The following is a 13,746-nucleotide window of genomic DNA, read 5'->3' as shown; positions in this document are numbered from 1 at the left end:
TGGTTTCCGACTACGGTGCCACCCAAGGATTCTGAAAAGTCCATTTGTGGAGATGGCCACCTGGACTCCCGTTAAGAAGACATGCTGTCAACCTCTAGATCCCTCACATGCCTGCACTTTTCGGCTTGCTGCTGCTGCAATCCACGCGTTTTAGATCTGCATAACTCCACCTCTTTTAGCACAGTACCCTCAACCCCCGGCTGTTCCCACCCGCCTCAACACTGTTGGAAGGGAGGAGAACCAATTAAGGAGGGGGGGGGGGGGTGGAACGAGCAGCTGTCTACCCTTAGCAGGAGGGTTGCTGATTAATTACCTCTCCTGCTGCTGCTGCTGCTGGCTGTCCAGCAGCAGACTGAAGGTGGCTGCTGCTGTGCGCAGGTATATAAAGGCTCAGAGCCTATTATGACACGCGCAGCCAGCGTTCCATTGCCACATTCCGTCTACTGCAGGCGGGATACCTGGATGGCTGAATGTCACTGAGAAGCTCACAGAGACCGCCATAAGCAACAGTTTAAAAGAATGCCACAGACTAATCAACCAAACTTTTTGGGTTGGTTTCTCTTTTATAGTCTGCAGGCATTAAATGAAAGAAGTCAGTGTTCCAGCAGAGGGAGACAACGTTTCAGAAAAGGCATTGTAGCAAACCAAAAAAGAAATTTTAAGCGCAGCAGAGTAACCAGCTCACATACCTGTTAGCTCAGGTGAGTTTAAAAGGCTGCTGTTGATAACAAGGGCATTTGCTAAATAGATGGTGTGTGTGCAACAATATACTGAAAGGTCAATTATATTGTGCAGCTTATCTCACCACCTGTAGTTATTTAGGTGAAAGCTAAAAAATGCTTGCCTAATATGTCTGTTTATCCAAAAGGAAGTATAGAGGGAGAGCTAGATAGATAGCATTGCATTACATTACATTACATGGCAATGCAGTGCACAGTTGCTGAAGTTGAACCAAAATGAGCTTGTCATCTGGCTTCTGCAACTTTTAACATGAAAAATCCAATGAGGAGAAGAAAAGCAAAGCCAAAGAGTCCATCCCAAAATCCGACAAACAAGCAAAATGAACAAAAAGCATTGAATTCAATTCTTTCTGATTTTAGAAACTGCATTAAAGAAGGGGTGCACCGGTCCTGGAGATACTGCAATACCAGGTCAATGCGTGGAGTGGACAGAGCAAGCTCTTTTTCCATCTCCCTGTTCTAAAAATCCATTTTATATATGGTCCCCAGATAGGGGACGTATCAGATATTAAACTGATAAGAACAGATACTACACTTGATCTTAGCCAAAAGGCCGAGAAGCGATAACCAGAATTGGTTTCCGACTACGGTGCCACCCAAGGATTCTGAAAAGTCCATTTGTGGAGATGGCCACCTGGACTCCCGTTAAGAAGACATGCTGTCAACCTCTAGATCCCTCACATGCCTGCACTTTTCGGCTTGCTGCTGCTGCAATCCACGCGTTTTAGATCTGCATAACTCCACCTCTTTTAGCACAGTACCCTCAACCCCCGGCTGTTCCCACCCGCCTCAACACCGTTGGAAGGGAGGAGAACCAATTAAGGCGGGGGGGGGGTGGAACGAGCAGCTGTCTAAGCTTAGCAGGAGGGTTGCTGATTAATTACCTCTCCTGCGGCTGCTGCTGGCTGTCCAGCAGCAGACTGAAGGTGGCTGCTGCTGTGCGCAGGTATATAAAGGCTCAGAGCCTATTATGACACGCGCAGCCAGCGTTCCATTGCCACATTCCGTCTACTGCAGGCGGGATACCTGGATGGCTGAATGTCACTGAGAAGCTCACAGAGACCGCCATAAGCAACAGTTTAAAAGAATGCCACAGACTAATCAACCAAACTTTTTGGGTTGGTTTCTCTTTTATAGTCTGCAGGCATTAAATGAAAGAAGTCAGTGTTCCAGCAGAGGGAGACAACGTTTCAGAAAAGGCATTGTAGCAAACCAAAAAAGAAATTTTAAGCGCAGCAGAGTAACCAGCTCACATACCTGTTAGCTCAGGTGAGTTTAAAAGGCTGCTGTTGATAACAAGGGCATTTGCTAAATAGATGGTGTGTGTGCAACAATATACTGAAAGGTCAATTATATTGTGCAGCTTATCTCACCACCTGTAGTTATTTAGGTGAAAGCTCCAAAATGCTTGCCTAATATGTCTGTTTATCCAAAAGGAAGTATAGAGGGAGAGCTAGATAGATAGCATTGCATTACATTACATTACATGGCAATGCAATGCACAGTTGCTGAAGTTGAACCAAAATGAGCTTGTCATCTGGCTTCTGCAACTTTTAACATGAAAAATCCAATGAGGAGAAGAAAAGCAAAGCCAAAGAGTCCATCCCAAAATCCGACAAACAAGCAAAATGAACAAAAAGCATTGAATTCAATTCTTTCTGATTTTAGAAACTGCATTAAAGAAGGGGTGCACCGGCCCTGGAGATACTGCAATACCAGGTCAATGCGTGGAGTGGACAGAGCAAGCTCTTTTTCCATCTCCCTGTTCTAAAAATCCATTTAATATATGGTCCCCAGATAGGGGACGTATCAGATATTAAACTGATAAGAACAGATACTACACTTGATCTTAGCCAAAAGGCCGAGAAGCGATAACCAGAATTGGTTTCCGACTACGGTGCCACCGAAGAATTCTGAAAAGTCCATTTGTGGAGATGGCCACCTGGACTCCCGTTAAGAAGACATGCTGTCAACCTCTAGATCCCTCACATGCCTGCACTTTTCGGCTTGCTGCTGCTGCAATCCACGCGTTTTAGATCTGCATAACTCCACCTCTTTTAGCACAGTACCCTCAACCCCCGGCTGTTCCCACCCGCCTCAACACCGTTGGAAGGGAGGAGAACCAATTAAGGCGGGGGGGGGGTGGAACGAGCAGCTGTCTACCCTTAGCAGGAGGGTTGCTGATTAATTACCTCTCCTGCTGCTGCTGCTGCTGGCTGTCCAGCAGCAGACTGAAGGTGGCTGCTGCTGTGCGCAGGTATATAAAGGCTCAGAGCCTATTATGACACGCGCAGCCAGCGTTCCATTGCCACATTCCGTCTACTGCAGGCGGGATACCTGGATGGCTGAATGTCACTGAGAAGCTCACAGAGACCGCCATAAGCAACAGTTTAAAAGAATGCCACAGACTAATCAACCAAACTTTTTGGGTTGGTTTCTCTTTTATAGTCTGCAGGCATTAAATGAAAGAAGTCAGTGTTCCAGCAGAGGGAGACAACGTTTCAGAAAAGGCATTGTAGCAAACCAAAAAAGAAATTTTAAGCGCAGCAGAGTAACCAGCTCACATACCTGTTAGCTCAGGTGAGTTTAAAAGGCTGCTGTTGATAACAAGGGCATTTGCTAAATAGATGGTGTGTGTGCAACAATATACTGAAAGGTCAATTATATTGTGCAGCTTATCTCATCACCTGTAGTTATTTAGGTGAAAGCTCCAAAATGCTTGCCTAATATGTCTGTTTATCCAAAAGGAAGTATAGAGGGAGAGCTAGATAGATAGCATTGCATTACATTACATTACATGGCAATGCAATGCACAGTTGCTGAAGTTGAACCAAAATGAGCTTGTCATCTGGCTTCTGCAACTTTTAACATGAAAAATCCAATGAGGAGAAGAAAAGCAAAGCCAAAGAGTCCATCCCAAAATCCGACAAACAAGCAAAATGAACAAAAAGCATTGAATTCAATTCTTTCTGATTTTAGAAACTGCATTAAAGAAGGGGTGCACCGGTCCTGGAGATACTGCAATACCAGGTCAATGCGTGGAGTGGACAGAGCAAGCTCTTTTTCCATCTCCCTGTTCTAAAAATCCATTTAATATATGGTCCCCAGATAGGGGACGTATCAGATATTAAACTGATAAGAACAGATACTACACTTGATCTTAGCCAAAAGGCCGAGAAGCGATAACCAGAATTGGTTTCCGACTACGGTGCCACCCAAGGATTCTGAAAAGTCCATTTGTGGAGATGGCCACCTGGACTCCCGTTAAGAAGACATGCTGTCAACCTCTAGATCCCTCACATGCCTGCACTTTTCGGCTTGCTGCTGCTGCAATCCACGCGTTTTAGATCTGCATAACTCCACCTCTTTTAGCACAGTACCCTCAACCCCCGGCTGTTCCCACCCGCCTCAACACCGTTGGAAGGGAGGAGAACCAATTAAGGCGGGGGGGGGTGGAACGAGCAGCTGTCTACCCTTAGCAGGAGGGTTGCTGATTAATTACCTCTCCTGCTGCTGCTGCTGCTGGCTGTCCAGCAGCAGACTGAAGGTGGCTGCTGCTGTGCGCAGGTATATAAAGGCTCAGAGCCTATTATGACACGCGCAGCCAGCGTTCCATTGCCACATTCCGTCTACTGCAGGCGGGATACCTGGATGGCTGAATGTCACTGAGAAGCTCACAGAGACCGCCATAAGCAACAGTTTAAAAGAATGCCACAGACTAATCAACCAAACTTTTTGGGTTGGTTTCTCTTTTATAGTCTGCAGGCATTAAATGAAAGAAGTCAGTGTTCCAGCAGAGGGAGACAACGTTTCAGAAAAGGCATTGTAGCAAACCAAAAAAGAAATTTTAAGCACAGCAGAGTAACCAGCTCACATACCTGTTAGCTCAGGTGAGTTTAAAAGGCTGCTGTTGATAACAAGGGCATTTGCTAAATAGATGGTGTGTGTGCAACAATATACTGAAAGGTCAATTATATTGTGCAGCTTATCTCACCACCTGTAGTTATTTAGGTGAAAGCTCCAAAATGCTTGCCTAGAATGTCTGTTTATCCAAAAGGAAGTATAGAGGGAGAGCTAGATAGATAGCATTGCATTACATTACATTACATGGCAATGCAATGCACAGTTGCTGAAGTTGAACCAAAATGAGCTTGTCATCTGGCTTCTGCAACTTTTAACATGAAAAATCCAATGAGGAGAAGAAAAGCAAAGCCAAAGAGTCCATCCCAAAATCCGACAAACAAGCAAAATGAACAAAAAGCATTGAATTCAATTCTTTCTGATTTTAGAAACTGCATTAAAGAAGGGGTGCACCGGTCCTGGAGATACTGCAATACCAGGTCAATGCGTGGAGTGGACAGAGCAAGCTCTTTTTCCATCTCCCTGTTCTAAAAATCCATTTAATATATGGTCCCCAGATAGGGGACGTATCAGATATTAAACTGATAAGAACAGATACTACACTTGATCTTAGCCAAAAGGCCGAGAAGCGATAACCAGAATTGGTTTCCGACTACGGTGCCACCCAAGGATTCTGAAAAGTCCATTTGTGGAGATGGCCACCTGGACTCCCGTTAAGAAGACATGCTGTCAACCTCTAGATCCCTCACATGCCTGCACTTTTCGGCTTGCTGCTGCTGCAATCCACGCGTTTTAGATCTGCATAACTCCACCTCTTTTAGCACAGTACCCTCAACCCCCGGCTGTTCCCACCCGCCTCAACACCGTTGGAAGGGAGGAGAACCAATTAAGGCGGGGGGGAGTGGAACGAGCAGCTGTCTACCCTTAGCAGGAGGGTTGCTGATTAATTACCTCTCCTGCTGCTGCTGCTGCTGGCTGTCCAGCAGCAGACTGAAGGTGGCTGCTGCTGTGCGCAGGTATATAAAGGCTCAGAGCCTATTATGACACGCGCAGCCAGCGTTCCATTGCCACATTCCGTCTACTGCAGGCGGGATACCTGGATGGCTGAATGTCACTGAGAAGCTCACAGAGACCGCCATAAGCAACAGTTTAAAAGAATGCCACAGACTAATCAACCAAACTTTTTGGGTTGGTTTCTCTTTTATAGTCTGCAGGCATTAAATGAAAGAAGTCAGTGTTCCAGCAGAGGGAGACAACGTTTCAGAAAAGGCATTGTAGCAAACCAAAAAAGAAATTTTAAGCGCAGCAGAGTAACCAGCTCACATACCTGTTAGCTCAGGTGAGTTTAAAAGGCTGCTGTTGATAACAAGGGCATTTGCTAAATAGATGGTGTGTGTGCAACAATATACTGAAAGGTCAATTATATTGTGCAGCTTATCTCACCACCTGTAGTTATTTAGGTGAAAGCTCCAAAATGCTTGCCTAGAATGTCTGTTTATCCAAAAGGAAGTATAGAGGGAGAGCTAGATAGATAGCATTGCATTACATTACATTACATGGCAATGCAATGCACAGTTGCTGAAGTTGAACCAAAATGAGCTTGTCATCTGGCTTCTGCAACTTTTAACATGAAAAATCCAATGAGGAGAAGAAAAGCAAAGCCAAAGAGTCCATCCCAAAATCCGACAAACAAGCAAAATGAACAAAAAGCATTGAATTCAATTCTTTCTGATTTTAGAAACTGCATTAAAGAAGGGGTGCACCGGTCCTGGAGATACTGCAATACCAGGTCAATGCGTGGAGTGGACAGAGCAAGCTCTTTTTCCATCTCCCTGTTCTAAAAATCCATTTAATATATGGTCCCCAGATAGGGGACGTATCAGATATTAAACTGATAAGAACAGATACTACACTTGATCTTAGCCAAAAGGCCGAGAAGCGATAACCAGAATTGGTTTCCGACTACGGTGCCACCCAAGGATTCTGAAAAGTCCATTTGTGGAGATGGCCACCTGGACTCCCGTTAAGAAGACATGCTGTCAACCTCTAGATCCCTCACATGCCTGCACTTTTCGGCTTGCTGCTGCTGCAATCCACGCGTTTTAGATCTGCATAACTCCACCTCTTTTAGCACAGTACCCTCAACCCCCGGCTGTTCCCACCCGCCTCAACACCGTTGGAAGGGAGGAGAACCAATTAAGGCGGGGGGGGGGGTGGAACGAGCAGCTGTCTACCCTTTGCAGGAGGGTTGCTGATTAATTACCTCTCCTGCTGCTGCTGCTGCTGGCTGTCCAGCAGCAGACTGAAGGTGGCTGCTGCTGTGCGCAGGTATATAAAGGCTCAGAGCCTATTATGACACGCGCAGCCAGCGTTCCATTGCCACATTCCGTCTACTGCAGGCGGGATACCTGGATGGCTGAATGTCACTGAGAAGCTCACAGAGACCGCCATAAGCAACAGTTTAAAAGAATGCCACAGACTAATCAACCAAACTTTTTGGGTTGGTTTCTCTTTTATAGTCTGCAGGCATTAAATGAAAGAAGTCAGTGTTCCAGCAGAGGGAGACAACGTTTCAGAAAAGGCATTGTAGCAAACCAAAAAAGAAATTTTAAGCGCAGCAGAGTAACCAGCTCACATACCTGTTAGCTCAGGTGAGTTTAAAAGGCTGCTGTTGATAACAAGGGCATTTGCTAAATAGATGGTGTGTGTGCAACAATATACTGAAAGGTCAATTATATTGTGCAGCTTATCTCACCACCTGTAGTTATTTAGGTGAAAGCTCCAAAATGCTTGCCTAATATGTCTGTTTATCCAAAAGGAAGTATAGAGGGAGAGCTAGATAGATAGCATTGCATTACATTACATTACATGGTAATGCAATGCACAGTTGCTGAAGTTGAACCAAAATGAGCTTGTCATCTGGCTTCTGCAACTTTTAACATGAAAAATCCAATGAGGAGAAGAAAAGCAAAGCCAAAGAGTCCATCCCAAAATCCGACAAACAAGCAAAATGAACAAAAAGCATTGAATTCAATTCTTTCTGATTTTAGAAACTGCATTAAAGAAGGGGTGCACCGGTCCAGGAGATACTGCAATACCAGGTCAATGCGTGGAGTGGACAGAGCAAGCTCTTTTTCCATCTCCCTGTTCTAAAAATCCATTTAATATATGGTCCCCAGATAGGGGACGTATCAGATATTAAACTGATAAGAACAGATACTACACTTGATCTTAGCCAAAAGGCCGAGAAGCGATAACCAGAATTGGTTTCCGACTACGGTGCCACCCAAGGATTCTGAAAAGTCCATTTGTGGAGATGGCCACCTGGACTCCCGTTAAGAAGACATGCTGTCAACCTCTAGATCCCTCACATGCCTGCACTTTTCGGCTTGCTGCTGCTGCAATCCACGCGTTTTAGATCTGCATAACTCCACCTCTTTTAGCACAGTACCCTCAACCCCCGGCTGTTCCCACCCGCCTCAACACCGTTGGAAGGGAGGAGAACCAGTTAAGGTGGGGGGGGGGTGGAACGAGCAGCTGTCTACCCTTAGCAGGAGGGTTGCTGATTAATTACCTCTCCTGCTGCTGCTGCTGCTGGCTGTCCAGCAGCAGACTGAAGGTGGCTGCTGCTGTGCGCAGGTATATAAAGGCTCAGAGCCTATTATGACACGCGCAGCCAGCGTTCCATTGCCACATTCCGTCTACTGCAGGCGGGATACCTGGATGGCTGAATGTCACTGAGAAGCTCACAGAGACCGCCATAAGCAACAGTTTAAAAGAATGCCACAGACTAATCAACCAAACTTTTTGGGTTGGTTTCTCTTTTATAGTCTGCAGGCATTAAATGAAAGAAGTCAGTGTTCCAGCAGAGGGAGACAACGTTTCAGAAAAGGCATTGTAGCAAACCAAAAAAGAAATTTTAAGCGCAGCAGAGTAACCAGCTCACATACCTGTTAGCTCAGGTGAGTTTAAAAGGCTGCTGTTGATAACAAGGGCATTTGCTAAATAGATGGTGTGTGTGCAACAATATACTGAAAGGTCAATTATATTGTGCAGCTTATCTCACCACCTGTAGTTATTTAGGTGAAAGCTCCAAAATGCTTGCCTAATATGTCTGTTTATCCAAAAGGAAGTATAGAGGGAGAGCTAGATAGATAGCATTGCATTACATTACATTACATGGCAATGCAATGCAAAGTTGCTGAAGTTGAACCAAAATGAGCTTGTCATCTGGCTTCTGCAACTTTTAACATGAAAAATCCAATGAGGAGAAGAAAAGCAAAGCCAAAGAGTCCATCCCAAAATCCGACAAACAAGCAAAATGAACAAAAAGCATTGAATTCAATTCTTTCTGATTTTAGAAACTGCATTAAAGAAGGGGTGCACCGGTCCTGGAGATACTGCAATACCAGGTCAATGCGTGGAGTGGACAGAGCAAGCTCTTTTTCCATCTCCCTGTTCTAAAAATCCATTTAATATATGGTCCCCAGATAGGGGACGTATCAGATATTAAACTGATAAGAACAGATACTACACTTGATCTTAGCCAAAAGGCCGAGAAGCGATAACCAGAATTGGTTTCCGACTACGGTGCCACCCAAGGATTCTGAAAAGTCCATTTGTGGAGATGGCCACCTGGACTCCCGTTAAGAAGACATGCTGTCAACCTCTAGATCCCTCACATGCCTGCACTTTTCGGCTTGCTGCTGCTGCAATCCACGCGTTTTAGATCTGCATAACTCCACCTCTTTTAGCACAGTACCCTCAACCCCCGGCTGTTCCCACCCGCCTCAACACCGTTGGAAGGGAGGAGAACCAATTAAGGCGGGGGGGGTGTGGAACGAGCAGCTGTCTACCCTTAGCAGGAGGGTTGCTGATTAATTACCTCTCCTGCTGCTGCTGCTGCTGGCTGTCCAGCAGCAGACTGAAGGTGGCTGCTGCTGTGCGCAGGTATATAAAGGCTCAGAGCCTATTATGACACGCGCAGCCAGCGTTCCATTGCCACATTCCGTCTACTGCAGGCGGGATACCTGGATGGCTGAATGTCACTGAGAAGCTCACAGAGACCGCCATAAGCAACAGTTTAAAAGAATGCCACAGACTAATCAACCAAACTTTTTGGGTTGGTTTCTCTTTTATAGTCTGCAGGCATTAAATGAAAGAAGTCAGTGTTCCAGCAGAGGGAGACAACGTTTCAGAAAAGGCATTGTAGCAAACCAAAAAAGAAATTTTAAGCGCAGCAGAGTAACCAGCTCACATACCTGTTAGCTCAGGTGAGTTTAAAAGGCTGCTGTTGATAACAAGGGCATTTGCTAAATAGATGGTGTGTGTGCAACAATATACTGAAAGGTCAATTATATTGTGCAGCTTATCTCACCACCTGTAGTTATTTAGGTGAAAGCTCCAAAATGCTTGCCTAATATGTCTGTTTATCCAAAAGGAAGTATAGAGGGAGAGCTAGATAGATAGCATTGCATTACATTACATTACATGGCAATGCAATGCACAGTTGCTGAAGTTGAACCAAAATGAGCTTGTCATCTGGCTTCTGCAACTTTTAACATGAAAAATCCAATGAGGAGAAGAAAAGCAAAGCCAAAGAGTCCATCCCAAAATCCGACAAACAAGCAAAATGAACAAAAAGCATTGAATTCAATTCTTTCTGATTTTAGAAACTGCATTAAAGAAGGGGTGCACCGGTCCTGGAGATACTGCAATACCAGGTCAATGCGTGGAGTGGACAGAGCAAGCTCTTTTTCCATCTCCCTGTTCTAAAAATCCATTTAATATATGGTCCCCAGATAGGGGACGTATCAGATATTAAACTGATAAGAACAGATACTACACTTGATCTTAGCCAAAAGGCCGAGAAGCGATAACCAGAATTGGTTTCCGACTACGGTGCCACCCAAGGATTCTGAAAAGTCCATTTGTGGAGATGGCCACCTGGACTCCCGTTAAGAAGACATGCTGTCAACCTCTAGATCCCTCACATGCCTGCACTTTTCGGCTTGCTGCTGCTGCAATCCACGCGCTTTAGATCTGCATAACTCCACCTCTTTTAGCACAGTACCCTCAACCCCCGGCTGTTCCCACCCGCCTCAACACCGTTGGAAGGGAGGAGAACCAATTAAGGTGGGGGGGGGGGGGGTGGAACGAGCAGCTGTCTACCCTTAGCAGGAGGGTTGCTGATTAATTACCTCTCCTGCTGCTGCTGCTGCTGGCTGTCCAGCAGCAGACTGAAGGTGGCTGCTGCTGTGCGCAGGTATATAAAGGCTCAGAGCCTATTATGACACGCGCAGCCAGCGTTCCATTGCCACATTCCGTCTACTGCAGGCGGGATACCTGGATGGCTGAATGTCACTGAGAAGCTCACAGAGACCGCCATAAGCAACAGTTTAAAAGAATGCCACAGACTAATCAACCAAACTTTTTGGGTTGGTTTCTCTTTTATAGTCTGCAGGCATTAAATGAAAGAAGTCAGTGTTCCAGCAGAGGGAGACAACGTTTCAGAAAAGGCATTGTAGCAAACCAAAAAAGAAATTTTAAGCGCAGCAGAGTAACCAGCTCACATACCTGTTAGCTCAGGTGAGTTTAAAAGGCTGCTGTTGATAACAAGGGCATTTGCTAAATAGATGGTGTGTGTGCAACAATATACTGAAAGGTCAATTATATTGTGCAGCTTATCTCATCACCTGTAGTTATTTAGGTGAAAGCTCCAAAATGCTTGCCTAATATGTCTGTTTATCCAAAAGGAAGTATAGAGGGAGAGCTAGATAGATAGCATTGCATTACATTACATTACATGGCAATGCAATGCACAGTTGCTGAAGTTGAACCAAAATGAGCTTGTCATCTGGCTTCTGCAACTTTTAACATGAAAAATCCAATGAGGAGAAGAAAAGCAAAGCCAAAGAGTCCATCCCAAAATCCGACAAACAAGCAAAATGAACAAAAAGCATTGAATTCAATTCTTTCTGATTTTAGAAACTGCATTAAAGAAGGGGTGCACCGGTCCTGGAGATACTGCAATACCAGGTCAATGCGTGGAGTGGACAGAGCAAGCTCTTTTTCCATCTCCCTGTTCTAAAAATCCATTTAATATATGGTCCCCAGATAGGGGACGTATCAGATATTAAACTGATAAGAACAGATACTACACTTGATCTTAGCCAAAAGGCCGAGAAGCGATAACCAGAATTGGTTTCCGACTACGGTGCCACCCAAGGATTCTGAAAAGTCCATTTGTGGAGATGGCCACCTGGACTCCCGTTAAGAAGACATGCTGTCAACCTCTAGATCCCTCACATGCCTGCACTTTTCGGCTTGCTGCTGCTGCAATCCACGCGTTTTAGATCTGCATAACTCCACCTCTTTTAGCACAGTACCCTCAACCCCCGGCTGTTCCCACCCGCCTCAACACCGTTGGAAGGGAGGAGAACCAATTAAGGCGGGGGGGGGTGGAACGAGCAGCTGTCTACCCTTAGCAGGAGGGTTGCTGATTAATTACCTCTCCTGCTGCTGCTGCTGCTGGCTGTCCAGCAGCAGACTGAAGGTGGCTGCTGCTGTGCGCAGGTATATAAAGGCTCAGAGCCTATTATGACACGCGCAGCCAGCGTTCCATTGCCACATTCCGTCTACTGCAGGCGGGATACCTGGATGGCTGAATGTCACTGAGAAGCTCACAGAGACCGCCATAAGCAACAGTTTAAAAGAATGCCACAGACTAATCAACCAAACTTTTTGGGTTGGTTTCTCTTTTATAGTCTGCAGGCATTAAATGAAAGAAGTCAGTGTTCCAGCAGAGGGAGACAACGTTTCAGAAAAGGCATTGTAGCAAACCAAAAAAGAAATTTTAAGCACAGCAGAGTAACCAGCTCACATACCTGTTAGCTCAGGTGAGTTTAAAAGGCTGCTGTTGATAACAAGGGCATTTGCTAAATAGATGGTGTGTGTGCAACAATATACTGAAAGGTCAATTATATTGTGCAGCTTATCTCACCACCTGTAGTTATTTAGGTGAAAGCTCCAAAATGCTTGCCTAGAATGTCTGTTTATCCAAAAGGAAGTATAGAGGGAGAGCTAGATAGATAGCATTGCATTACATTACATTACATGGCAATGCAATGCACAGTTGCTGAAGTTGAACCAAAATGAGCTTGTCATCTGGCTTCTGCAACTTTTAACATGAAAAATCCAATGAGGAGAAGAAAAGCAAAGCCAAAGAGTCCATCCCAAAATCCGACAAACAAGCAAAATGAACAAAAAGCATTGAATTCAATTCTTTCTGATTTTAGAAACTGCATTAAAGAAGGGGTGCACCGGTCCTGGAGATACTGCAATACCAGGTCAATGCGTGGAGTGGACAGAGCAAGCTCTTTTTCCATCTCCCTGTTCTAAAAATCCATTTAATATATGGTCCCCAGATAGGGGACGTATCAGATATTAAACTGATAAGAACAGATACTACACTTGATCTTAGCCAAAAGGCCGAGAAGCGATAACCAGAATTGGTTTCCGACTACGGTGCCACCCAAGGATTCTGAAAAGTCCATTTGTGGAGATGGCCACCTGGACTCCCGTTAAGAAGACATGCTGTCAACCTCTAGATCCCTCACATGCCTGCACTTTTCGGCTTGCTGCTGCTGCAATCCACGCGTTTTAGATCTGCATAACTCCACCTCTTTTAGCACAGTACCCTCAACCCCCGGCTGTTCCCACCCGCCTCAACACCGTTGGAAGGGAGGAGAACCAATTAAGGCGGGGGGGAGTGGAACGAGCAGCTGTCTACCCTTAGCAGGAGGGTTGCTGATTAATTACCTCTCCTGCTGCTGCTGCTGCTGGCTGTCCAGCAGCAGACTGAAGGTGGCTGCTGCTGTGCGCAGGTATATAAAGGCTCAGAGCCTATTATGACACGCGCAGCCAGCGTTCCATTGCCACATTCCGTCTACTGCAGGCGGGATACCTGGATGGCTGAATGTCACTGAGAAGCTCACAGAGACCGCCATAAGCAACAGTTTAAAAGAATGCCACAGACTAATCAACCAAACTTTTTGGGTTGGTTTCTCTTTTATAGTCTGCAGGCATTAAATGAAAGAAGTCAGTGTTCCAGCAGAGGGAGACAACGTTTCAGAAAAGGCATTGT

General features: G+C 45.4%; 10 non-coding genes across 10 annotated transcripts; all 10 read right to left on the bottom strand.

The window, feature by feature from the left end:
• Positions 1 to 1,114: 1,114 nt before the first annotated feature.
• Positions 1,115 to 1,305, bottom strand: LOC141216416 (U2 spliceosomal RNA). Its single transcript, XR_012285450.1, has one exon. It is a non-coding gene; the product is annotated as a U2 spliceosomal RNA (small nuclear RNA).
• A 1,117-nt stretch (positions 1,306 to 2,422) lies between these two features.
• On the bottom strand, positions 2,423 to 2,613 carry LOC141216342 (U2 spliceosomal RNA). Its single transcript, XR_012285378.1, has one exon. It is a non-coding gene; the product is annotated as a U2 spliceosomal RNA (small nuclear RNA).
• Positions 2,614 to 3,733: 1,120 nt separating this feature from the next.
• Positions 3,734 to 3,924, bottom strand: LOC141215889 (U2 spliceosomal RNA). The gene has a single exon (XR_012284941.1). It is a non-coding gene; the product is annotated as a U2 spliceosomal RNA (small nuclear RNA).
• A 1,119-nt stretch (positions 3,925 to 5,043) lies between these two features.
• On the bottom strand, positions 5,044 to 5,234 carry LOC141215888 (U2 spliceosomal RNA). Its single transcript, XR_012284940.1, has one exon. It is a non-coding gene; the product is annotated as a U2 spliceosomal RNA (small nuclear RNA).
• A 1,119-nt stretch (positions 5,235 to 6,353) lies between these two features.
• Positions 6,354 to 6,544, bottom strand: LOC141215887 (U2 spliceosomal RNA). The gene has a single exon (XR_012284939.1). It is a non-coding gene; the product is annotated as a U2 spliceosomal RNA (small nuclear RNA).
• Positions 6,545 to 7,665: 1,121 nt separating this feature from the next.
• Positions 7,666 to 7,856, bottom strand: LOC141216405 (U2 spliceosomal RNA). Its single transcript, XR_012285440.1, has one exon. It is a non-coding gene; the product is annotated as a U2 spliceosomal RNA (small nuclear RNA).
• A 1,120-nt stretch (positions 7,857 to 8,976) lies between these two features.
• Positions 8,977 to 9,167, bottom strand: LOC141215886 (U2 spliceosomal RNA). Its single transcript, XR_012284938.1, has one exon. It is a non-coding gene; the product is annotated as a U2 spliceosomal RNA (small nuclear RNA).
• Positions 9,168 to 10,287: 1,120 nt separating this feature from the next.
• On the bottom strand, positions 10,288 to 10,478 carry LOC141215885 (U2 spliceosomal RNA). Its single transcript, XR_012284937.1, has one exon. It is a non-coding gene; the product is annotated as a U2 spliceosomal RNA (small nuclear RNA).
• A 1,124-nt stretch (positions 10,479 to 11,602) lies between these two features.
• Positions 11,603 to 11,793, bottom strand: LOC141215883 (U2 spliceosomal RNA). The gene has a single exon (XR_012284935.1). It is a non-coding gene; the product is annotated as a U2 spliceosomal RNA (small nuclear RNA).
• Positions 11,794 to 12,912: 1,119 nt separating this feature from the next.
• Positions 12,913 to 13,103, bottom strand: LOC141215882 (U2 spliceosomal RNA). The gene has a single exon (XR_012284934.1). It is a non-coding gene; the product is annotated as a U2 spliceosomal RNA (small nuclear RNA).
• Positions 13,104 to 13,746: the final 643 nt, after the last annotated feature.

This window comes from Phyllobates terribilis, unplaced genomic scaffold (genome assembly GCF_046119375.1).
Source record: "Phyllobates terribilis strain yellow unplaced genomic scaffold, ASM4611937v1 Scaffold_236__1_contigs__length_3049075, whole genome shotgun sequence".
Taxonomy (NCBI): Eukaryota; Metazoa; Chordata; class Amphibia; order Anura; family Dendrobatidae; genus Phyllobates; species Phyllobates terribilis.
Note: the sequence above shows the minus strand (reverse complement) of the source record. Positions and strands in the feature narration are given on the sequence as shown.